Here is a 26,216-nt window from a genome sequence, read left to right on the forward strand (position 1 = left end):
AGGTAAAATTGTAAAGCAACGTAAAACAGGGGAAACTAGAAAAGATCAGTGGTTCGCTACACTGCACTTTCCTTGAAGGAAGAAATCTTAGGGATCCTATCACTCCAAGCTCCGAATGTTTATAAAATTAAGACTTTGTACCTTGTCACAGGTGCAGCTTTCAAATAGCTTCTGCTTTTTGTTTTTTACTTAAAAAGAACGAAGAACTGCTCTAATCTTATTCCAGTGTAATGCAACACAAGAGAGTTTTAGTTTAGTAACAATGCATAAATCTAATGCTTTAGTAAGTCAACCATGTGAATCAGGACTTATCTTTGCAAAAGTGGTGTAAGACAAATAACCAGAAAGCAGTTCAACTTACTGTACACAGCTAGGTCTTCTCTTGCCATTCACTTCATTGAACAATGACCTGTTACTTAGATTTTGTCTAAGACACTCTCCCATTGAGTATTCTTATCTTTCTTCATCCAAGTAGAAACTCATTGTGATAGTTATCTCACTCCTACTCTGAGTTCTAATGCTTTACTAGTGATCTCCTGTAACAAACCAAAAATAAATGTTATTCAAGTGCTATAAAAATTCCAACATTAAAAAAAAATTAATGAGGTATACTGAATTCTTTAAAATGCAGTGATTAAGTGTTAAGAAGGTCCTAAAATGTCCATTAAACTCTTGAAAACATAACACTTCAATCACATCCAAATCCACATTGAATGTGTTTGACAAAATACTCTTTTACCCCTGAAAAAAAGGGATTGAGACTTGATGTTGATGCAAATCCTTTTGAATTTCAGTGCTTTACATCAGCTCTTTGTAGGCAGAGGATGTGGCTACTAACTCTGTTATACTGTTATATTGTACTTTCCCAAGTGCTTAGTACAGCTCTGCACACAGTAAGTGCTCAATAAATATGACTAATTGACTGATAGCCTTCAAGCCAGGACTATATAGACATACTTAGTGCTTTTAAGAAAAATGAAGTGCTGGCCCCCAAATCATTTGTCTTTTAAAAAAGATTTGTTTAATTTTTACCTCAGCCATTAGTTGGGCTTTCCCTCAGAAGACACAGACTGATTCTCTTCAGTTTTGGGAACAAGTCCTCTCTTGAGATTGGAGGAAAGCATTGTCTCTGTGAACTTGTCTCCAAGAGAGCAGTGTTGAGTGACATGTATTGCGAAAATATTCTAGAGGAGAGATAGCACTAGTTGCCTTTCGGATGCCCTCTTCAGTCATTCCCTACTTGTTCACACTAATCCTGTGGTTTTCTAAACTTGCATATCTATGGTTATTCAAGGGAACAGTGCTCCTCCTTACTGGCCTACTGAAGCTGCAAATTAGTTCAAGTTCCCACCAGGATATATGCTCCTTCAGGGCAGGGAATGGATCTAGCACCTCTATTGTACTCATCCAAGTGCTTACTTAGTACAGTGCTTTGCACACAGTAGGTTTATCAAATTTTTATTTGTGCATTTCTCTAATTACCTATATACTTGTGAAGCTATGAAACACCTAAAAAATGTCCTAGTTGACAAAAATTTCCTAATTCCTGAATGTTACGTTGCAATACTAGATTTGCTGTTTGAAAAGAAAAAACCCAGGTATGAACATTATCACAATTTCTTAAATAATGAATTGATTAATGAGGTAAAGCTTTTTTCTAAGCATACACTTTTGAGAATCCCACTAGCTTATGAATTTTAGTGGTGTTTTAAAGCCATAGTAAACTATTAGAAAATTAAAAAACAGATTGCTACAAAATTCTAAAGCAAAAATTAAAAAATAAATGAATCTTTGGTAGATAAAATTCCTAGTCCTTTCTTTACTAAATTCAATGGAAATACCTGGTTTTGCAGCATTAAAGAAAGAATTGAATCCACAATAACTACATGGGTATCTTACTTCTATATCTGATATATTTTGAATACCGACTAAGCTTGAAAATGATGGACTGTTCATTACTATTCAAAGCTCTCCTTTGATGTATACATAGAAAATAAGATCTGTGCTCCAAGAAGGGAGACATATGTAAATTCTCTACAATGGTATAATCAATATTAAAATCAGGACCATATTACTTCTTTGGCAGTGGTTCTAGTGATAGCAAAATAATGACTAACCTATTTCAGCCTAGAGGACAGGGCTAAGTAACACCTGAATTTTAATTAATAAACGTATAAAGGCATTGCAGCATACAATGACTAGCTTCCAATGAATTTGTAAAATCTTCCATGACATTCTTCTCCTGGACTTAATCTCAAAAATTTTATCTGTGTACAAAGTCCCTGCATGAAACATGAATAGCTCTTAGTCCAAATCACAGAAAGAAAATAAAAAAAACTATTTACGCTCCCCAAATGATCACCTAAATCCCTTTCTCATTCTGAATATTCTTAATATTGTGAAACCTCAACTTTAAAATAAAGATGGAATCCGTCGAACCGCAAAAATAAGAAAGTGACGTCCCAGGAAAGGTGGTGTTTTTCATCTCAGAAACTCCAAATATTCACCATCTCTCATGTAGTCTTACAATAATCAATCTTCTGTTACGAATTACAGCAGAAAGATTTCTCCCCATTATACGGAGTAGGAACCTTAGCATGATAAAGAACACACTACCTGTAAACAATGGTGCTATTCAAAGCAATTTAAGTAGAAAGAGTATATAATTGTGAAGTTACAATTCAAGACAGGCAACATTACATGTACACTGAAAACTAAGCTTAATAAATAATATATTATCCAATACTCTTATTTAAGGTTAGTGAGTGAAGAGGAGATGAGGAACTAGGATGGGAGAAATTTGAGGAAATTAGCCAACCTTTCATTTTTTTCCTGAGATCAACTGGGAAGTGATTTGAAGATGATTGCAATTAGAAAGTCAACATTCCACATATTCTAGTATTGCTCAATAAGTTACGCTGCTTCCCAACTATGGCTTTTCCTTGGTGACGTACAAACTATAGTAGGAAGATTAAATGGGCAACACAAGGCATCATTTTGTAATCCAAAATTACTATAGACTGAGCATCCACTGAGTGAAATGTACTATAATAAGGGCTTGGGAAAGTACAACAGAAGCACAAGACCCATCCCCTACTCACAAGGACCTTACATTCTATTGAGGCAGGCAATCACAAAAATATGTAATTTTGGAGTAACCAGAATGGACTGTACCATGGATCATATATATGTGTGGGTATATATATGTGTGAATATATATATCCACACATGCTGAGGAAGGATATAAATAAATATTTAAGTGGTAGTTTAAAAGACTGATGGGTTGTTGTGATTTGGGATATTTTCCCAGAATATGACTAGACTACTATTTGTGATAGTGTACATTTCTCTAGTTTCTGATGGGCCTTGTCTCCAGTTGCTCTTAACCAAATTTCTTACCAAACTATTCTTGTCAAAGGAATGCTTTGTGATGCTCAAATACTTTACCAAATATTTGTAGATAATGCTACTACAAAAAGAGGATCCACATTTAACTTGTAGATGTCTCCAAGCTGTTGAGAAGAAAGCAACAACTTGGGAGAAGATTTTGTGAATTCAAAATGATTTTGATATACCAGAAATAAAGGAAGTTCAAACATTATATCCTTAATTTAATTTAGAGATACAAAATCACCTCTTGTTTCTCAAACTCACCCTTCACACCGAATTACTCTGACCATAAACTCCTAACCTATTAGCTCACCCATACCCCCTTTATCTGCAAAATTGTACTCTGCCCTCTTTGAAATATGTAAACTTTTTCTCCAGACCCTCTCCATCATGGTACATTTCACAACATATTGTGCCTCTCCTGTACTCAATCAGTGAAATTTTTTGAGCACTGCATTAAGCTTTGACAAACACGTTCTTTGCCCAATAGGAGTTCAACCTTTCCCTTTCAAGATTCAAAATTTCACATTCTCAATTCCACACATTATTCATCTATCACACTGGTCTACCTCCTCTGAGGGCAAGAGAATATGGATGTAAATCTAGGAACAACTGATTTTATTAACACAGGATAAAGCCCCTGTATTTGCCTCTGTGGAAGGGAATCAAGTCAAAAGCAGGGAATTTATTGGGTATTTTCTTTTTCCTGACTTTCTTCAATTGGACTTGGCATTAACTTCATTGATTAAAAGCAATACATTCACAAAGCCATAGTGAATCCTAGAACAATTGTTAGTGAGAAAACGTGTTATGTCATTCCTCTTGTTTTTGCTGTTACTATTCTAGAAATCTTAGCTATTAGATTGCAGAAAATGAAAGCATATAAATGAATTCAATTTAATGATTAAAAATAATTACCTTTTCTGGTACTGAAGTGTTCTAACCTTGAAACAGTTTCTTAAAAGTGGCTTTGATGAAAAGCATAGTAGGAAAATTAAATTTATCAGTGGTATTTATTAAACACCTACCACATGGAAAGCACTGCTCAAGATGCTTGGGAAAACTCAACAGAATCAGTAGACATGATCCCTACTCTGAAAGAGCTCAAGTTATTTTTGAAAAGAAAGAGGTTAAGCATTTTAGTGAGCAATGTCAAAATGTTCAAATAAAAGGAAAGGAAGTTTGTATTTAGAAAATATTTCTTATGTTTGAGAGATGTCAAGAATATTGCAAATATGAGAGCTTAGAACAGTGTTCAGCTCTTAGGATAGTGCCTGTCACAGAGTTAGCATTTTAATACCATAAAAAAATACTGATCCCAGGTTAGACAGGGCAATGATTAAAAAAATCATAAGAGATGGTAACATTTTCACATCAAAGCACCAAATAAAAGCTTTCAGTAGGTGGTGTGCAAAAGCCAAATGAAAGGATTCACAATTCATTAAACTAAAGTTATCATATTGGGGAAATATAAGTATGAAATAATAATAAAGAAAAGGAGAGAGAAAATTGGATAGGAGAAAAAAGGAAGGAGAAAAAAAGAGAGAGGGAGGGAAAGAGATGGAGGAAAGGGAAAGAGAAAAAGAGAAGCAACTAATTTATATTTTATCTTCCTCTCTTTCTATTAAAAAAAAGTAGGTAGGGTCGAGCCAGAGTAGCCCAGCACCTTATTTTCACATTATATAGACTTGTAAAAAGCAGTCCAAGAGAAAGAGGCTGAACAATTCTTGCACCTTACCAGCCCTGACCACATCCTGTCCTGCTGCAGAAGCCACTCATGGGATTGGCTGAAGCAATTAAACAGTTCTCATTCACCTTCTTCCTGAGCCACCACTATTGCTCAAGCTTCACTACTCCTGACCTGGCACGTGTGGGGTCTGAACTGAACTGAGAAGTGGCTCACTGTCTTAATCCCCATTTTACAGATGAAGTAATTGAGGCACAGAGAAGTGAAGTGACTTGCTCAAGGTCACACAGCAGACAAGTGGCAGAGTCCGAATTAGAATCCAGGTCCTTCTGACTCCCAGATCCATGCTCTCCATTCACTAGGCCATGCTGCTTCTCACTGGTATAGCACTTAAATACATTTTTTTAAAAAAAAGGCTCTTCTTCAGTATTAGTGAGGACCTCAATCAGTATATGCTCCCAATTTTATGCCCATGGAGGGGGAATCATCCTCACAACTGCCAAACCTGGAGAGCCAGCCTTAGCCCTCATTGAACAGTGGTGGGGTGGGCAGGCGGTACACAAGGGATGGGTTAGAGTAGACAAAAGGAGTTCCAACTTGTCCTGATGTCATTTGACCGTTACAGAAGACCCACCAATCCCTGGGCCGGGCAGGAATGGAGACACCATCTTGGCTGCTTTCTGGCTCAAAGGAAATGGGCCAAATATTTCTGGTAGCCAAATGTTTCTGGTACCAAGAAGAGTCAGATCTAGTTCCAGCTAAATGAAGAGAGAAGTTGAATGGGTAATCTTCCATCTCAATCAATGTCAACAGTCCATCTTGACCATTTTACCTTCAAACTAATTATCTCAGTGCAAGTGCTTTTAAGTCTTAATTTTAAAACAACTTAACAATTAATTAGGCTCACTACTTGACTTTGCCTTAGTGGGAGACACCAATCAGTTCAAAAAATCAATCCATGGGCCACTTAAGTTTTACAATAAGTGGGCTTCCAGTAAAGAAATTACATAGTACTTTGATTAATTTTAAAGTTACCAAACATATGACAAATAACATAAAATGCACTAGAAAACTAAGGAATGTAATATTCAATGGTAAAAATGATAAGGGATGACCAAATGTTGAAACTATATTTAAAATCTACTAAAAAGACTGGGTTTCTGCTGAATCCTACTCTCTCTCCCTGCCCAGGGATTTCTGGGAGAAAAAGTCAGGTGGCCAGCCAGCCACTAAATGCTGTCCAGGCTAGAGTAGCATAAAATTGTGGGGTTGAGGTGGCTGACTTCCAGAGACAGCAGGAATGGGGGCAGACCGGGAGGCTTAGGCGATCCCATCCTTCAACTACCAATTCCACAGTCCTTACCACCCATGTGCTAAGTTTTTTCTGATATTAGAGCCCTGTTTAGGCCAATTCTGACCTGTAGCACTGATAATAATTTAGGAACTTCGAGTAATAAGGAACATAAGCTATAGTGGGATACCATGATGAAGACCATGACATTAAAGCAGATTGTGGAGTAGAGGAAGTGGTAGATAAAACTGAGACAAGCCCTAGTTATTTTATGCTGAAAAATAAGAAAAGGAGGAAAGAGAGGGCAAGGACCCTTTAAGACTGACCTTTAACTGATTACTTAATGATGTTCTCATTAGCCGCCACCCTGCTGCTTGCACTCAATAAAATATAATGTCCTGCTGTTAATGTCTGGCCCACATTTTGTGATTGAACATTACTATTATATTGTAGATAGTATTTAAATAGATGCATGCTTAAATTAACTTGGAGATTTGCAGTCATGGTAACTTATTGTCACCTAATCAAATACCATTATGATTATTATCATTATTAATAATAATCAAACAGTATCATTTTCCATAGACCTGGTCAGTATAAGACAACAGATACCAAGTAATATTTCAAGAGATTGCTTCCTAAATACTATACCTGGCACAAATAAGGAGAAATAGTACAAATGAACAAGCTCCAAGGGAAATTGTCCATGTACTCCAAGACTATTCTGTTAATGAATGATTTCTCTCCATACTTGTTTGAGAGGATGAAAAGTCAGAGCAGGGGTGGCCTAGCATTCTACCCTGTGTGCATGGAAAGATTACCTTGGCTATAATGTCTTTCTAAAATTTCTGCTCAAGATAAGTCACCCGTAACCCAAATGCAGTGCATTAGGGTATCACTTGCTTTTAAAATATTTTTCTTGATGGTATTGCATAGATGTGGCTACAGCAAATTTGTAATTTGTATTTAAAAACATCAGAGCTAGACCAAGAAAATCTTTTTCCCAGGATAGAGGCCAAATAATTTGGAGTCCAGGGGGATTAACTACTTTTTTTTAAGTATTAAAATAGTAATACCCCAGGGTTCATTTTAGGAGTGCAATTTAATTAACCATAACCCAGTGTACATAAATCCTGCTGAAATGCTTAGCCAAATGAAATGGTTTTTTTAAAAATCAATTAATTATTCTAAAGATATTATTGCTATTATTACATCTCTTATGTTTATATCATAGCAGCAATTTGCTGCACTACCTCAGAAATTAGTGAGGTTCATTAACAATGCTTTTAAAACATAAACTACTGAAGAACCAACACCAAGTGCATATACCTATTTAATTTGTCGGTTTATGAATGTAAAACACTATTAAATCACTGAGATTATCAGACGCATTTAATTTCCTTCACTGTAAACTCTCAGTTCAACTACTCTCATGGGGCCTTAGATTTGTATATGCTTATCTGAAATGTGTGACACTGAAAATGAATTGGCTTATTTTAGGGACAAGCACACTGGAGGGAAAATATATCATTACTTCCCAACCCCAAGCCTCTATTCCCCAACTCAGTTTTCCAATCATAATTCTGTGTGAATATGCACTGATATTCAAGCTTTTAGTCAACTAAATGAAATAGTAAATAGGTGTGGAAAAGGGGCATTTGACAGGTTATAACTAGTCCAAGGAATTTTAAGGTTTTGTCTAGTCAAAGTGAATGCTTTAGATTAGTAGTTTGGTGAAGTAATATTTTCAAAGGTGTTTTATAATGAAAATTTATATAGTTAATCATTTTTGGAATTTTTTTTCTTATTTTTCTACATTCAGACCTTACCAATTTTTCAATTAGGGGATTAGGATAAATTCTGAATTTTTTCAGATTCTAAATTTTTTCATAGCACAGCCAGTCCAAAATGGTGGTGCATCATGGTGTTATGACCTGATTGATTCAGTCTTAGTTAAAGGGAAAGTCACAGAATTTTATCTAAAAAAATATAGAATCTCAACATGCTTCAGTAACACCACCTTTCAACTAAAATAAATTTGATATTTTCAACACCGAAAGTGAGTTAAAACAGTGAAAAGCACAGACCAAGTTGATCTGAAAATTTCTTCCTCGTTCACTATTAACTGTAACACTTATAAGAATCTTGGCTCGCCCAACCCCAGGGTAACTAGGGCTTCCTAAAGTTCCTTCCCTTAAGCCTGAAGTTATGTGTTTTATTCTTTAATTGGTTTCCCAATACACTACTACCCAGAAGGTGAAAGGGAAATGATTTTAATCAAAAATGATGCAATTTGTTGAGCGATCAATAGAGTAATTTTGATCACTGTCTTCCCTTTCCCTTCTTTTTTGTCCCCAAGGGCATAGAAAGGAATCACTATATGAAAAAAAAAACACTTTGATACTCTACTGAGGAAGTTGCAAGCTCCAGGATAAGACAAATGGCGAAACGCTTAAAAATTTCATGAAGAAAATTTTCATTTAATATTTCATGCTCAGCAATTTAGACTTTCCTCCAGTATTTTAGCTATTAAAAGGAAAATCCTAATAGCATTTATTTCAAAAATAAATGTCTTAGAAACAAATGGATTCAGATTTGCATAATTGCTGAGGGATGCTGTCTGGACTAGAACAATTGATCCTAATTATTCTTATTTTTTATGCAGAATATGTCAAAACAGAATAGAATATACATTTGTGATATATTCAACGCAAAATTAAATAGCTTTCATTTTCTATCACTGTATTCACATTACTGAGGATCAAACACAAATAAGAATTCTATTCTAGGTCGTTGCGTGGAATTAAATTGCTTTTCAGATTTCTTCCTTATCGAACAAAATTCGAGGTGATTCTTGTAACCTTTTCAGGATGAAGGTAGTATGGATGAATCTCAATCTCTTTGAATTTAGGTCTCTGTTGTTATATGGCTGCAATTTCAATACTATTGATTAGCATTTGAATGTGTGGACCTTAAAATAATTACCATCTGTGACTTTTATATTTCATGACAAACAAAATGACTTGGTTACTGTAGTAGTCAGTCTTTTCAGCCACATTCCCATGCAGGGATAAGATCATAGCCCAATCTTTGGAGAAACACACACACACACACACACACACACACAAGCTTTTACAACAGTGCTTGACACTTAGTCACAACTTAATACCATAATAATAATATGAACCTGCTAATTGGACTAATAGATATTTTCAAAATATTTATAAGGTGTTTTTTATTTCATACTAAATTAATCAATTTAATAGCAGCATTCAAGTCATGGATCGAGGTGTGGAAACAGTAGGCTTCAAAGGTCCTGAAAACTAGGCACTAAAGCACTGGAGAAATCTAATGAGGAAGGAAGTCTTATTAAACCTGAATAAATACAATACAGTTGGTCAGTGTAAGAAAAACAATAACTTTTTTTCTGGATAGTTGTCTGGGGAAAGAGACATTACTAAGGGGGAGACTTTTTCAATATATTTAATCAGTACTTAATGTTGTTTAAATGTAACAACATTGTTGAAAATGCTAATCCCTATCTAATTATAACCTGATCTTATTCCAAGAATGACCCCTATTGAGCCTCCTGTCAATTACATTGGTTTGACTGGCAAGCTGAGCTGAGGTACTATTGGCATAACTATCATAATTGTTCAAGGAAAACAGAATTGACAGTGAGATTTCATCCAGATCACTATGTTTGTAAATTAAATAATTGCCCAATAATCCCTTCCACATTGTGAATGGAAATACCCTTTGCTGTTTTATTTTAGCTATTTACAGTATTTTTTAATTTAAAAACAAAAATTAAAGAATAAAACTCCCACAAAGCCCTGGACTTGGACATGACACTCTGTTCCAGATTGCCACACACTACAGTTTTCTCCACTGAATCCGCAATGCAACTATGCCTTCACTGATTTTCTGACATTTTTCAATAACCCTTATTTGCTTACTCCTCTTGAGTCAATCTAAACAGCTATTTGGTTATCCTAATATCACTGATTCTCACAATGGATTGCAACAAGCTTGGCTTTGTTAGTCTAGCCATTTGATGCTAAATGTAATCTTTCCATGGATCGAAAATTAGCTTGTGATACATGTGATAAACTTAAATCATATCAGTCAATAATACTGATTAAGCACCTACAGCATGGAATGTACTAAGCATTTGGAAAAAAATAGACAAAACCCTTTCACTAAACATTCAGGAGGCAAAACTTTAGTTTTAGACAAAGCTTGATGGCAAAGTTGTGTTAACCATTATCCATGGACAAAGCAGCACCAAATGACAATATAGCAGGCCTGGGAGTCAGAAGGACCTGGGTTCTAATCCCAGCTGTAAAGCTTGCCTTTGTGTGACCTTCCACACTTCTCTGTGCCTCAGTTATCTCATTTGTAAAATGAGGATTAAAACTATGACCCCAAGTGAGACAAGAACTGATGAACTTGTATTTACCCCAGCATCTAGTACACTGCCTGGCACAAAGTAAGCACTTAATAAATACCATTTAGAAAACAAAAAAAATAAAAAAATTCAAGCTGCTAGACTGCAAACTCAATTGTGGTCAGGGAATGTGTCTGTTTGTTACTCTCCTAAGAGCTTAGTATGAAGCTTTGCACGCAATAAAGACTTAATAAGTGCTATTGAGTGGCATAATAAGGAAGTCCTAGACTACAATCAGTTCAGAAGCACTAAGCAATACTCATAGCAACACAGACGTTATTTTAGTAAGCTTTGAAGATGGGGAGAAAGGTAGTCTGTCATGTAAATGAGGAGGAAATTTCTCTCTCCTTTAGGCTTGGAGATTTGTGCTTGGAAGAAGCAGGGGCCTGGAACTGACAGCAATGGTGCTCTTAAGGGCAGGAGGATGCCGCACTGTTGACTCAGTTTCCTAAACTAGCCCAGGTCCCAATCTCAAAGGCCTGGAGCAATTGTCTACCAGGCCCCACCTTTCTCTGGCTCAGAAAAACTCCAATTGATATCAAAATAATGCAGTTATAAGAGAGGATATAGCAAACACTGCACTCCTAAGAAAGAAAAAACCTTTAGTTTGAAGAGGATAGGATAGTAAAGATGAAATTGTGTTTACCATATGATTTGAGAACACTGTACAGTGACATTCTCCATGTTTAGAGTGAAAGGCTGAATTTGATGGAAGATAGGGCAAAATGTGATCTTTGAATGGACATACTTTAAAAATAAATATAAAGCTGCTACCTACCTACAAAAGGTAAATTAGTAGTTTCTTATCACTGAAATGAAAGCTTGCCAGTGTTAAATGAATAGTATCCCTCCAGACAAAAAGGATTAACATTTCTTCTGCTTTACATATCTGGTTTTAGGCTGCTTGGCCTTAAAATAATAATAATAAACATAATAATAATTACAGTATTTGTTAAATGCTTCCTATATGCCAGGCACTGTTCCAGGTGCTGGGGTAGATACATGATAATTGGGTTGGACACAGTCCCTGTCCCACATAGGACTCACAGTCTTACTCCCCATTTGACACATGAGGGAACTGAGACACAGAAGTTAAGTGATTTGGCCAAGGTCACACAGCAGATAAATGGTGGAGCTGGATTAGAACCCATGATCTTCTGACTCCCAGTCCTATGATCTGTCCACTAGGTTCACAGTCTTCCAGAGCACCTCTTTTTTTTTCCACTTTTTCAATACTGAAATATCTTAATGCAAAAGCTGAATTTGCACACCTCCCTCTTCTTTTGAGCTCTCTAAGTTCAGCCTGTGAGAGTTTAAGAATTGTGCCTCTGATTACAGAAAGCTTTTTAACAAAACGCTTACTGGGATGTATCATGAAATGCTAAACTTATTTCACCACAGTTTATTTTGACATAATGCATCAACTTTCAAACTGTCCAATAGCTCTAATAATTAAAAAGTGCTAATTAGAATTAGAAACAAACTTTGAAAAAGTAATGAACAGAGAATACTGACAACAGAGGGAAGATTATTTGCATTTTTACATGTTTGTAATACTTCTGTTCCTTCAGATTCTCTAATTTAAAATTTTCCACAAATCACACCATAAGCAAAAAAAACCCGAGATATAAAATTTGGGTTTATGTAAAAGTTCTGATTATTATAGAGTCTTCCAATATATTTCTAAATCCTTTCTTACTAAGAGCCAAGTTAACTGTTCTGGGAAATCTCATGAACAAAAACATGAGAATTTATTAAAAATGAATAACTCAGATGATCCAGGAATTTTTCACAGAAAGTGCAGGTAAAGAACGCATTACATGTACCCTCGCAGAAAAACACATCCTGCAGCAATGGCACTTTTCCTTTTAAATACTGTGACTATATTATTTTCTGAGGCTGGGAACTAATAATGATGATGATGATGATAATAATAATGGTATTTGTTAAGCACTTACTACATGCCAAAGACTGTATTAAGCACTCAGGTAGACAAGATGATCAGGTCCCACCTGGGGTTCACAGTCTGAGTAGGAGAACAGGCATTGACTCCCTGTTTTCCTGTTGAGTGAACTGAGGCACAGAGAAGCTAAGTGACTTACTTGCCTTAGGTCATACAGCATGTACTTGATAGAGGGGGCTTCAAACCCAGGTCCTCTGACTCTCAGACCCATTACTTTCCTCTATGCCAGGTTAAATTCTAACACTTAATAGGGCCCCTTTCTTCATTGGCACTTTAACTTGATTTACAAATTCTGTGGAAGAATATCAGTATCATTTTTATTGGGTGGCTGAGAGCACAGCACAAGGAACTGGGGATATGAAAATTTTTTTGCATGTGATTCCTACTCTGGCAGTGCTTACAATCTTATGGAGGAGACAGAACACATAGAAGATCACATTACTACTGAGACTTTAGAGAAGCTAAGAAGCTAAGTACTGGAAAGAAATTAATAAAACCTATTGAATAGAGGAAAAAACTAGGCTTATATTCAGGGTGGAAGAGTAATGTGGAGGTTCCTGTTGAGAAAAGTGCTTAAGTCTTGATCTAGAGATTTCAGGACTGAAAACTTCCCCAAAAGAATTTATTACAATGATAGAGATTTATACAACACCACTGGCATTCTCTTAGACCTACCAGTGGATTACCCACTGGGGAAAGTCGAACAAGTGTGTTAATGGTCACAGCAGATCTGTGAGGTGCATTCATGAGTTTTTTGTGTAGTTCCCATTTGTGGCTGAACTGACTGAAGCATAGTACTTATGCTCTGCTATAGTGCCATAATCCAGTAGGCCAGTAAGTAGTTGTTGCAGAGTTAGTGAAAGCTTATTCCCTGAAGCTAGTGTTGCAGTTGATTTCATTTAAAAAAAGAAAACTGCCAATTTTTCCTCCCTCCCTGTAAATTTTAGACAACCACCCTGACCCAAGACAAGGCAAGTTTATGCCCCACAGCACTTGTGTATATTTAATAATGTAATAATAATGTTGGTATTTGTTAAGTGCTTACTATGTGCAGAGCACTGTTCTAATGTACATATTTATTATTCTAATTATTTTATTAATGATAATTCTATTTATTTTGATGCTATTGATGCTTGTCTACTTGTTTGGTTTTGTTGTCTGTCTCCCCCTTCTAGACTGTGAGCCCGTTGTGGGGGTAGGGATTATCCCTATCTGTTGCTGAATTGTACTTTCCAAGCATTTAGTACAGTGCTCTGCACACAGTGAGCGCTCAATAAATGCGAATGAATGAATTAATGAATGGAAGAGCTGGGAAGGAAGGGCACAAGGATGCTGATTAAAAGCAGAAACAAGAATTATCATTCTGTCCTCTCATGCTTGGCAACCATGCGAATGTACCTACATGATTACCACTGTAGGAGAGCAGCAGGTTTCCTTATGAAGGAGACAGCACTGATAGATTCTTATCAAAACAATACAAGCAGTGGAACATGAGGGTCAAGATCTCTGAGAAGCTGACACAAGCTAAAATGGACTTCTCTTGACACTGACAATCTTTATTAAGCCTGCATGATGCCTGACCTCTCCCTGAACTACCTTTACCTTGACAAGCAACTTCTAATGCAGTATAAACATCACAACAACCCGGCATAGTGAGGGCTACACAGAGCAGGTCAGCCTTCCAAAACGTTAGCCCTGGCAGTACTGTACCTGCCTGATTTTATTATTTTTTTATGGTATTGGTTAAGTACCGTTCTAAGCACTGGGTTAGATACAAGCAGCATTACATAGAGGATAGAACACCGGCCTGGGAGTCAGAAGGTCATGGGTTCTAATCCCAGCTCTGCCACTTGTCTCTGTGTCACCTTGGGCAAGTCACTTCACTTATCTGTGCCTCAGCTACCTCATCTGTAAAATAGGGATTTAGATTGTGAGCCTCACGAGGGACCGTACCCAACTTGATTTGCTTGTACCCACCAAGTGCTTAGTACAGTGCCTGGCAGAAAATAAACACTTAACAAATATCATGATTATTATACAAATCTGGACACAGTCCACTCGGGGTTTACAGTCTTAATCCCTATTTCACAGATGAGGGAACTGAGGCACAGAAAAGTTAAAAGACTTGCCCAAGGTCACACAGAGCAGACAACTGGCAGAACCAGGGTTAAAAACAGGTCCTTCTACTAGGCCTGTGCTCTATCCACTGGGCCATAAAGCTGATGTCTGTTCTCTTGTGTGGGTTGGAGTGCACTGAGAATCTGAAAGAGTCTTCTCTAGGCTGAAGGAATCAGTCTGGCATGCATTATTCTCAGAGCAGATGTTTGAATACAAGTTCTAAAAACTTAGTGCTTCCACTAGAGAAAACAGACATACCTCACCCCTCAGAATCATTGTTCATTCATTCAGTCGTATTTACTGAGCGCTTACTAGTGCAAAGCACTGTATTAAGCTCTTGGAATGTACAATTTGGCAACAGACAGAGACAATCCTTGCCCAACAATGGGCTCACAATCTAAATGGGGAGACAGACAACAAAACAAGTAGTCTGGCAAACAAAACAAGTAGTCTATAAGGAAAACTTTCCTTCTGTCTGCATTCCAATTTGTTTCCTTCACCAGGGCTTTCACATTCTTCACTCTTTTCAAGATCTCAGGAATCTGTTGGAAGATCCTTGGAAAAACAGAGATATCCAAGAATTTCAAGCCCAAATCAATTATTCTTCCATTGTAATCAGGTTTTTCGTTCAGTCAAGGGCAAAAATGATGCTTTTACTACTTCGGTATTCTTTTCTTCATATATTACACTGTGTCTTTTTTCCACATCTGAAAAACAAGCTGTGGCAATAACCATGTCCAATCAAGGACCCCTGCTCTTCACCTTTCCAACAACAACATTTATTATCTATTGATCGCTCATTTCATTTAGAAATCCTCTTAGAAAGGATTTGATTTAAGTTACAAAATTGCAAGCACCTTTTCACAATAAAGGACAGAGAATCAAACTTCATATCTAGATTTTCCTGCTCAGAGATAACGGCATTATTCCAAATCACTTAATCTAAAGCTTTGCTTTCTAGTGAAACCAGAACTTAGAACCTCCCTAGTTAGACAATTTCTCTTATCTTAATTCTTCTTTGCAATACACTGGCTTGCACATAAGCGAATTGAAACTGTACCAATTAATTAGTTATTTTCCATTCTACTTCAGAGTGAGTTTTTTCCTTCCTTTTCATATCCTCCTGCTAATTTTCCACATGAGTGAATTTAAGACAAAAATAATTCATCACAGTCCTGAAGTTTATTGGTGGTAAGAAATAATTTGTTTTTTTCTCTTCTTTTCTTTTACTCATTAACTGATTTAAGATTTTTTGTAATCAAACTCAAATCCCAAGGAACAAATGAAAAAACTGCAAAAAAAAAAATTCTGAGCATACATATATATTTATATCCATTTCTCTCTCCTATCAACCAATTTACTCTAGTTCATTCCCCCAAATCTGCCTCTTATATGCCATAGTGAACACAGGGGGCAGTTTTGGGTGAAAAATAAAAGGGGTGTTAAGTAAAAGAAAAAATAATTCCTCACTCTGTAGGCAATCAAAACTTGAGATTGCAAGCTACTTGAGGGAAGAGACCATGTCTTCTATATCTTCTATTTTCCCTCAAGCACTCAGAGTAATGCCCTACACAGAATAGGCACTCAACTACTATTAGTTGCTCACTAGTAATAATTATCATGTACCAAATTCTAATCAGAAGGGCAACCCCTTCATAAAGTTCTTTCCAGTCCATCAATATTTTTAAAAGAAGAAATTTAAGCATGCCTTCTAATGGTATCTTTTAAAAATATGTGTTTTTTAATGGTAATTTTAAGTGCTTATTATATATCAGGTACTGTACTATGTACTGGAGTATATACAAGGTAGAGTGTACACAGTCCCTGTCTCACATGAGGCCCACAGTCTTAATCTCTATTTTACAGATGAGGTAACTGAGGCCCAGAGAAGTTAAGTGACTTGTCCAAGGTCACCCAGGAGACAAGTGGCAGAGCCAGGATTAGAACCCAGATCCTTCTAACTCCCAGTCCTGTACTCTATTCATTGAGCCACATTATTTCTCAAATATATGGTGTGCTTTTGAACAGTACTCAGTTATACAATAGTATGTGCTGAATAAATGCCTCAGTTGTTAATTAGTAAGTGCCAGTCAATAATAATAATTATGACATTAGTAAAAAGCTATGTGCCAAGTACAGATGCCAGGCTACTCCAAGCTGCATGACTGCTGCCCCAAGTTTCGGAAAATCAAATTCCTTTCTGGTGACTGTTAAAGTGGTTTTTACTCCTAATTACTTCGGTATGTTCTTCAAGGAGCAGGCACAATTGGGAAAAAAAGCATCAAAGAGGGAGTCAAGAAAACCAGGTTCTTGTCTCAGTGGCACCACTTGACTGCTGTATGACCTGGAGCAAGCCACTTAACCTATTTGAGTCTCAGTTTACTCAGCTATAAAATATTGTAAAACTACATTTTCTTCTTCTCTTCTACACTGTGAGCCCAGTATGAGAGAGGAACTATGTCTGATTTGAAATTCTTGCTTCCAGCCCCGCCCTTAGCACTATAAATGGACCACAGTAAGCTCTAAATAATCAGCATTATTTTCATCTACTCCCAGAAAGATATACAGTTGCCAAACCAAGGATCTACCAGAATGCTTCTGCTAAAGACAACTAATTAGAACCAATTTGCCTTTTTAAGGCACTAATGCACTCTTAAAAGTTTTTTTGTTCACACTTTTTTTTTCCTATGCTTACAATGAATATGGACTCAGAGAAAAAATGATTGGAACAAGTTAATGCCCATGGTTTCACATATATTGCTCCACGTGACCTGAGTCAATATGAAGAATACAGACTGACACATATTCTGGTTTAGCTGGAGCCAACCCACTCAAGTTTAGAAAAAAAAATATACAAATGGATCACAATTGGGAACTAATAAGTGAAGGAAATACTGGCTGGCACAAAACCTGGAGTCAAAAACAAAAGGAACTTTGTCCTACATCTTACAAAGTCCTTGGTTTCTGTTTCTCAAGTAACACAGTTGCTTTCAAAAAGGAAAATGCACACTAACTACAATCCAGCTACATACAAATAATATAGACTATTAAACAGTTCAGTGAGAGAAAATTTAAATCTGCCTTCCAAATGAGAACACAGGGTTGTTTTTTTAAATTTATTTTAAAGCTAATTATACCATTCAAAATAGAACTTGAGATTTAAAATTCTACTAGAGGAATAGCTTAGGCCATTCCTACAGTGTTCATCTTCATTAACTAACGGATTAATCTACTGTTGAATCATTCTCTGCCCAATCCATCAACCCACTAAGTAAGCATTTGCCAAGGAATTAGCCTCACAGAGATGGGTAGAAGTGTCTCCAGTGGCAAACCGATTGTGAGTTGTCAACGAGGAAGAAGGAAACTCTAATGAGTGGTCCACTGGACACTCATGCTTCCAAGATTTCAGACCGCCTTTTTGATTAGCTATGAACTGCCATGAAATTTCATACGTATTAGCTGACAGAAGAAGCTACAGATCTCTAATGAAGAGGGCTAGTCTTAGCAAAAGAGCCTAAGAAAAGAATATCCAATCACTGTTCTATTAGATTCAGAGGTGATTTCCAACGATTTCCCACAATTTCCAACGATTAGAGTTATTACTTCAATTTTATAAGGGCTTTTAGCTCAACTTGAAGTAAAAAAAAATGGCATATGGATAATAAAGGAGCAAAGAGAATAATATGACCGTGAAATAAGTTGGTTTTTTTTAATATAGTTTCTTGGTTTTGGATAATTTCTAAAATGAATTTATCATTTTACTCTTAGTTTGCCCAAAGACATAAGCTTTGAGCACACATGTTCACAAATACAAAATAGAATTCAGAATGAATAAAACAGCTGCCACATTCTGTTCAAAATTTGAAAGATAGCAAGGACAAAGTCCTGATAATTAAGTTGTTCACTTAAATCTCTTCATCCTGATTGTATTCTGTAATAATATAAGAAACTGAGCATTTACCAATTATTTACGCTATAGAAAAAAGCATGGTAAAGTAAATAAACAATAATAGTGATCTCTAAGAAAACAAAGATCATTTTTTTCCCATCAAAATAATAATTTTGTCTAAATTTTCCTGCATTAAAGGATGCATTCAATAAACGGAAACAAATTACTAATCAAAACAAATTTTACCAATCATTTATCCAACAGAATGCCCAAATTGAAAGAATTCAATCAATCAATGGTATTTATTGAGTGCAAATCACAGTACCAAGCACTTGGGAGAGTACAATGCAACAGAGTTGTACATTCCCTTCCCATAATGAGCTTACAGTGTAGAGGGGGAGACATATTAATAGGAATAATTTATAATATATAATTAAAGAATTGTACACAAGTGCTGTCGGGTTGGAGGATGGGAAGATATCAAAGATCCAAAGGCCACAGATCCAAGTGTATAAACACAGAAGGGAGAGCAGGCCAGGAAAAGAGGGCCTCATTGGGGAAAAGTATCTTGGAGGAGATGTGACCTTAGTGCCTAAAATGGAGAGAGTTATGGTATGGCATATAAGGAGGGTGGAGTTCCAGGCTAGGAGGAGGATATGGGAAATGAGTCGGCAGCGAGTTAGATGAGATCAGGCCACAGTGAGTAAGCTCATGCTAGAAGAGTGGAGTGGGTGGGCTGGGTAAGAGATCAGTTAAGTGAGGTAGAATGGGCAAGCTGATCAGATGTTTTAAAGCCAATGATAGGAGTTTGTATTAGATGTGGAGATGGATGGGAAACGACTGGACGTTCTTGAAGAGTGGGAAAATACGGACCAAATGTTTTTGTTGATAAATGATCTATGCATCAGAGTGAGGTATGGACTGGAGTGTGGAGAGACAGGAGGCCAAGAGATCACTAAGAAGGCAGATGTGGTAGTCAAGACAGGATAAAAGAAGTGCTTTGGTTAGCATGGCAGCAGTTTGGATGATGAGGTAGGGGCAGATTTTAGCAATGATGTAAAATTAGAATCCATAGGATTGGTGACAGACTGAATATGTGGGTGGGTGAGAGATGAGTTGAGGATGACTTAAAATTTATGGGATCGTAAAATAGCAATGATAGTGTTGTCTACAGTGATGGGAAAACCATGGGGAGGAATTCACTAAATATGTCTAAATTTATCTAATTCCTCAGAAAAACAGATAACTGTAAATCTTTTCTTAACCTGAGGAAAAATTCCCCATTCGCTGAAATTGGTATTAAATCATGTACTATTGTTTTGGAGGTATATATCAGCACACATCTAGATGCACAATAGTGAAAAAGATTAATGTAATCATTTTTCCTTATAGAGGACAGTAGTTCCCATTATACACTTTCAAGAATAAATGTGCCGTTCAGACCAATCCAAATGTCTGCCCTAGTAAATTAACACTTAAATTGGTGCGAAATAAAAGGTATATTAAAATTTAAAGGTTTTTTTAAAAAAATTTAAACAGATGCAGCTGTTCCTACTAGAAGTGAGTATGAATTATTAGTGTCAATCAAAATTGTGATTTCCATGAATTAAATCCTTGTAAAAAAAACTTCAAACACAGAGTTCAGCTGCCACTAAATGACAAATCAATCAGGAGAGACAATACAAGAAACTGATCAAGTTGTAAGCCGAAGACAATAACATGTGGGTGGCATTTTGCCTCAAAGACACTTTATTCATCAGAAATCAGTAAGTGGCTACTCAATCGACATAGTGTATGAAAAATTAAAAGGCTGCAATGTTAACATTCAGTATAAAACACCAGCACTGAGACAAAGGGAAAGGAATTTGCATTTTCCTCAAAGAAAACATTGGTTTATTCAAATCCTTTTAAGGGGGATAGACAGGAGGAAAGAGATTACACTAAAGTAAAGAAAGGAATATAAAACACATTATTATAAAAAATAAAATCCAAAGCTTTTTCCATGTTTACCAAATTGATGCATATTACATTGTGCAGGTGTCATGTCTGATAGTGTCTACTGCCTGTCATCATGTGACATGACATTATGCAGTCAAACAAATATAACTGGAAAGATGCTGGCAACATTATTCACAGGTCAGAAAAGAATGTGGAATACAGGGATTAAAGAGTCTATTGATTTGATTTTTATTTGCCGCTTTAAATATCAGTAAAGCCCCTCATTCCTTCCTAGGTAAGGTTGAAATTGGAGGAAGGTGCAAACAGTGGTAAAGCAATAAATTCACTTGATGATGCATGGAATTCCATTTAAGGTAGCCAGTATCTACACACTGCTGTCCATGGGGGCAAGAAGAAAGGAAAGGATGGCTAGGAAAGGACTTGTTTTATCCTTTGCTAAACTGTCTACGTTTTCTGCAGAGAATTGAAGCATCCCTGAAAAATCCTTTTCATCTACAGAATTTATTGAGCACAATCTCCCAAATAGGTACCTTCACTCCCCTGCTACTAAAATCCAGCTTGCACCTTGCCTCTTGCTTGCCTTCAGCTTCTTGTTCTCACCTTCCCTGCTGTCTGGAATTCCCTCCCCCTTCCTACCTAGCATACCATTATTCTCCCTATTTTCAAAGCTCTCTGGAAATTTTATCTCCTCCAAGAGACCATTTCTGCTTAACTTTTAATTTTCCCATCTCTACTGCCACTTAAATATCACCACACACTAGGACAAACATATCCTAAAATGTTATTTGCTCGCCTCCGAGGTACCACTTATGGATGCTGAAAGTCTCTATAGATCTATTCCCCAAATGAACTTACGTTAAGAATGTGCTCTTAATTGAGATTAAAACTGTATTTGTTTATTCCAAGCCAAAGGAAGAATTGATACTTGAAAGGTAGTGCTAAAATGTTGATAGGAAGACCAAAGCACATCTATTTCTCCAACAAAATACTTAGTGATTCTGTTGGGCTTTTAATAAGATAAAATACCCTTTAAAAGCATTTCTTTAGAAATACGGCATTGTAATCAATATATAACACATAACTTTAAGGAGCTGCATTCAGCTTGAATCCTTGACTCAAATTTCATTGTTCATTTAATGCAGTGCTAGCATTTTGAAATCAACATTATAGTCGATGCCTTTTTTCCATAAAGGAAAGTTATTTGCCCTCCCTGGACTTCATAAAATGCTATGCATCAAGGAAAGATACTCAGGAAGATTTTCTAATCTCATGAGTGGTCTCTGCACCACTGAGCTCAAGGCCATGGGTTGTCACGCATGGCAAATTTTGTTACAGTGCAAAAAGCAAGAGGCAGGATTTACAGCAAGCATCTCATCCAGTCTTTGGAAGTAGTTATTGACTACTTGTATGCCATGCAGGCTTATATTGATTTTAAGGAGAGTAAATGCCCTCAAACCAGGGAGATGCAAAGTATTGCCATGGCTTTTTTTTTCTGTCAGTTTTTGTCACAATCATCAAGTGCTGTTTGGTACAATGAATTTGCAAGAGATGACCTCTAGTTGTCTTCATTAAGATTTCCGTATGGTAAGAAGTTTAAGATAGGGATTCTTTGCTATTCATGTAGGACCATTAACTTTCACTGTCAGTCTGTCAGTCTGAACACAATTACTGATTGTTCCCTAAGGGAGTATCCCTGCTCTGGGGCTAAATTTTTGTATTTTGCTATTTTGTTTTGGGAGTCACTGTGGAATGGAAAGACTGAATTTAGAGCAGAAGTGTATCTTGCTTCTCCAAAATTACTTATTAACATGTAGAAAGAGTAATTACAGTATCAAGAGAAAATCTGAGAGTCTTACTTTAAAGAGGTGAATAATAACAATAACTATAATAATAATGCTTACTATGTGCTAAGTACAAATTATCATCTTATGCTTGATAACAAATATCTATGTGTGATCTGGCCTATTTAAATGAGAATTTCCAAACAAGTTTTCATTCCATCTTCATGTTCAAATGAAAGTTGAGATAAATTTGAACTTATGAGATTGATTCATATAATATCCAAATCTTATAAGATTTTACCAAATCTAAAGAGGGTAAAAAACAAAAATGATTTCACTTTGTTTGGAGAAACTTTAAAAAAGTAACATTCCCCGAGTAACTTTAAATAAACACTATCATCTAATCTATATACATTTTCACTCCAATTCAGCACACATTGAATAATACTAATAACATTTGTGGAATTTAAGTGCTTACTCTGAGCCATCCACTGTACTAAGCTCCAGGGTTGATACCCTAAAAGCAGACCAAAGTTCTGTCCCACAAGGAGCTCACAGTCAAAGAGGTAAAATGGGTAAAATATTTAATATATTTATATGTTAATATAAATGAAATATGGATATGTAGGTAAGTGCAGTGGGACTGAGGGTAGGGTAAATATTAAGTGCTTCAAGGGTACAGATCCAAGTGCAAAGGTGATGCACAGAGGAGAGGGAGTAGGGAAATGGAGGATTTAATTGGGGAAGGCCTCTTGGAGGAGACGTACTTTTAATAAAGTACTAAAGGTGGAGAGGGTGGTGGTCTCTTGTATATGAAGGGGGAATGAGTTGCAGGCCATACAGAGGATGAGGACAAGGGATTGGCAGCAAGATAGATGAGATCAAGGTACAGTGCATAGGTTGTCATTAGAGGAGTGAAGTGTGCTTCCTGGGTTGTAGTAGAAAATGTTTGAGGTAAGCTAGGAGGGGGCTAGTTGGTTTAGTGCTTTAAAGATTATGGTAAGGAGTTTCTGTTTGATACAGAGATGGAAAGGCAACCACGGAGGCTATTTGAACCATGGGAAGTTGTGAACTATAAGGTTTCAGCAGCAGAGTGAAATATGGGCTGGAGAGAGGAAGAGACAGGAGTAAGGGATGTTAGCCAGGAGGCCTAGGCAGTAATCAAAGTGGGATATGATACGGCCTTGGATCAACATTGTTTCAGCTTGGATGGAGAGGAAAGAGAAGATTTTAGTGATGTTCTGACAGAACTGACAGGATTTGGTTAATATATGGGTTAATGAGAAAATTGAATTGAGGATAATGACAAGATAATGGGCTTATGAGTCAGGGAGGATAGTGGTACTGTCTACAGTAATGTAAAACACATGAAAACAGGGTTTGCACAATGTTTTACATTTTTAGTTTGAGGTGTAGACAGGAAATCTAAGTAGAGATGTTCGGAAGTCAGGAGGTAATGCAAGAGTGCACAGAAGGAAAGAGGTTGGGATGGAGAGCCAGATTTCAGAATCATCCACTAAAATATGATAACTGAAGCAGTGGGAGTGGATGAGTTCTCCAAGGGAGTGGCTATAGAGACTACATTAGATGTGTATCCTTCCTTTTTAGTTCCTAATCTACTTTGAACATTTTTACAATTTACTTAGCAATACTATTTCAGATCCTAGTGAATGATAGGTAAGCTCTACATGTGATTTTCCTTGTTGCTCACATTGCTGAAATATGTTAAAATTACCAAACCGTCCAATTGGAAACTTTAGGATAGTGATTGACCTCAACATGATTCAAATAAATTTATGATATGACATTTTCTAAACCCCTGGAGGGGTGCTTTAGAAATACAATAAAATGCATTCTCAGGCAATGATAATAATGGCATTTGTTAAGCACTTACTATTTGCCAACCACTAGGGTAGATAAAAGATAAATCAGGTCAAACAGTCCCCAGATTCACTGTGTAAGTAGGAGGGCGAACTGCTTTTTGAGCCCCATTTTACAGATGAGAAACCTGAAGCACAGATAAATTAGGTTAACATATAGATGGTGAGAATGGTGTGACTATAACCTGAAGCCAATCTGGGTCTAGGTCCCAGCTGTAACTCATCTTAGTGGTTTCTATCTTGAATTCTCCATGTTCTGAAATCGATCACAAGATTTTTCCCAGGAGGAAACAGAGTATACAGAGCTGGCAAATTGCACTTTCTAGTCACTACCGATTACTCAACTGTGATATTTTGTACTTACACCTCACTTGGAGCGCTTCACCTATCATCTTCTGTCTCTTCATGAATTCCCTGTGGGGCTTAGATTCTGTAACTCATTCAAGGTTATAACCCCAAGTTACTGCCAAGCAACCATAAATCCAATCTATACCTCCAATCTCCTAATCAAAGGATTTTTTTTCCCACAGGAAATATATATAAATAACATTGTGAAAACTCTGGTATTTGAGATGGCTACCTGGTAAGAATATGTTTGAGAATTACTTTTCTTTCTTTCCCCTCTCAGGATCACACCTGGAGAGTTTCCATTACTCTACCTGTCTCGGCTACAGGAGAGAAAGTGAAGTAGAGGTGTGTCCATTCCATTCCTAGCTTGGACAGAGTCTAGGGAGTGGATGGCTGTAAGTCAAAACCCATCTTTGCTGGGCAGGAGCCACATGGGAGAGAATCAAAGGTGGAGACTCAAGTTTACTGTGTAGAAGGAGGCAGTGGTAAACGACTTCAGTATTTTTACCAAGAAAACTCTATGGATACACTACCAGAACAACTGCAGATGAAGAGTGGGGTGTTCTGTGAGAGATGTGGCCATGGAGTCACTATGGGTCAGAGATGACTTGACAGTATAAGATAAGATCCTCCTCTTCCATCACCACCGAAAATACCACTTGTGGTAACCAGTGCCCTTCCCTTCCACCAATGAGGGTCCTTCTCCCCACAGGTTCTGTGCATGCTAGAGAGGGGATAAAAGCCACTCTTGAGCACTTCCAGACTCTTCAAACACTGCCAAGATTAGCACTGTAGCAACTGCTGAAGTCCTTCACACCTCCAAGGATCCCTGCTCCCGGAATGCCGGGACTTGGATAAGAGTTGTTCTCATATGCACTTAGGCTTTTCCACCAATGCTGAGAAAAGTACTGTGTAAATGCCACCTTTCTGCCCACCACCAATGCAACGGTCCCTGCTCCTGCCTTGGTCGGCAGACTCTTGAACTCCTCCATCAATGCTGAAACTTTGAGACTTTTTTCTAATATTCGTGCTGTGTTTTAATGATTCATTTTTCAAAACCATCACATTTATTCAGTGCTTAGTGTGTACAGAGCAATGTTGTGTCTGTTTCTAATCCCTTCTCCCCACATAACTATTAGATCGTGAGCCTATGAGGGACAGGAATGTTATTTAATTCCCACTTATGTAGTTTCTGCCAGCATTTATTTAGTATGGTGCTCTGCAAAAGCACATAATACTATTAGTGCTAGTAGTATTTCTCTGCACCTAGCAAAAACTTCAAATCATCCACTTCAACACACCCTGATAGCTGTCTTGTTTCTACTTATCAGTTTTCTTCTACTACAACAGGTAGGTTTTGGAACAAAGAAATGAGCAACTCCTAAAAATACATATAAGGGTTTTCTCTTAAGTGGCAGAAATTCAGTATTTTGGGGATACCTTTCAATAAAACTGTTTTT

Source organism: Ornithorhynchus anatinus, chromosome 17 (assembly GCF_004115215.2).
Source record: "Ornithorhynchus anatinus isolate Pmale09 chromosome 17, mOrnAna1.pri.v4, whole genome shotgun sequence".
Lineage (NCBI taxonomy): Eukaryota > Metazoa > Chordata > Mammalia > Monotremata > Ornithorhynchidae > Ornithorhynchus > Ornithorhynchus anatinus.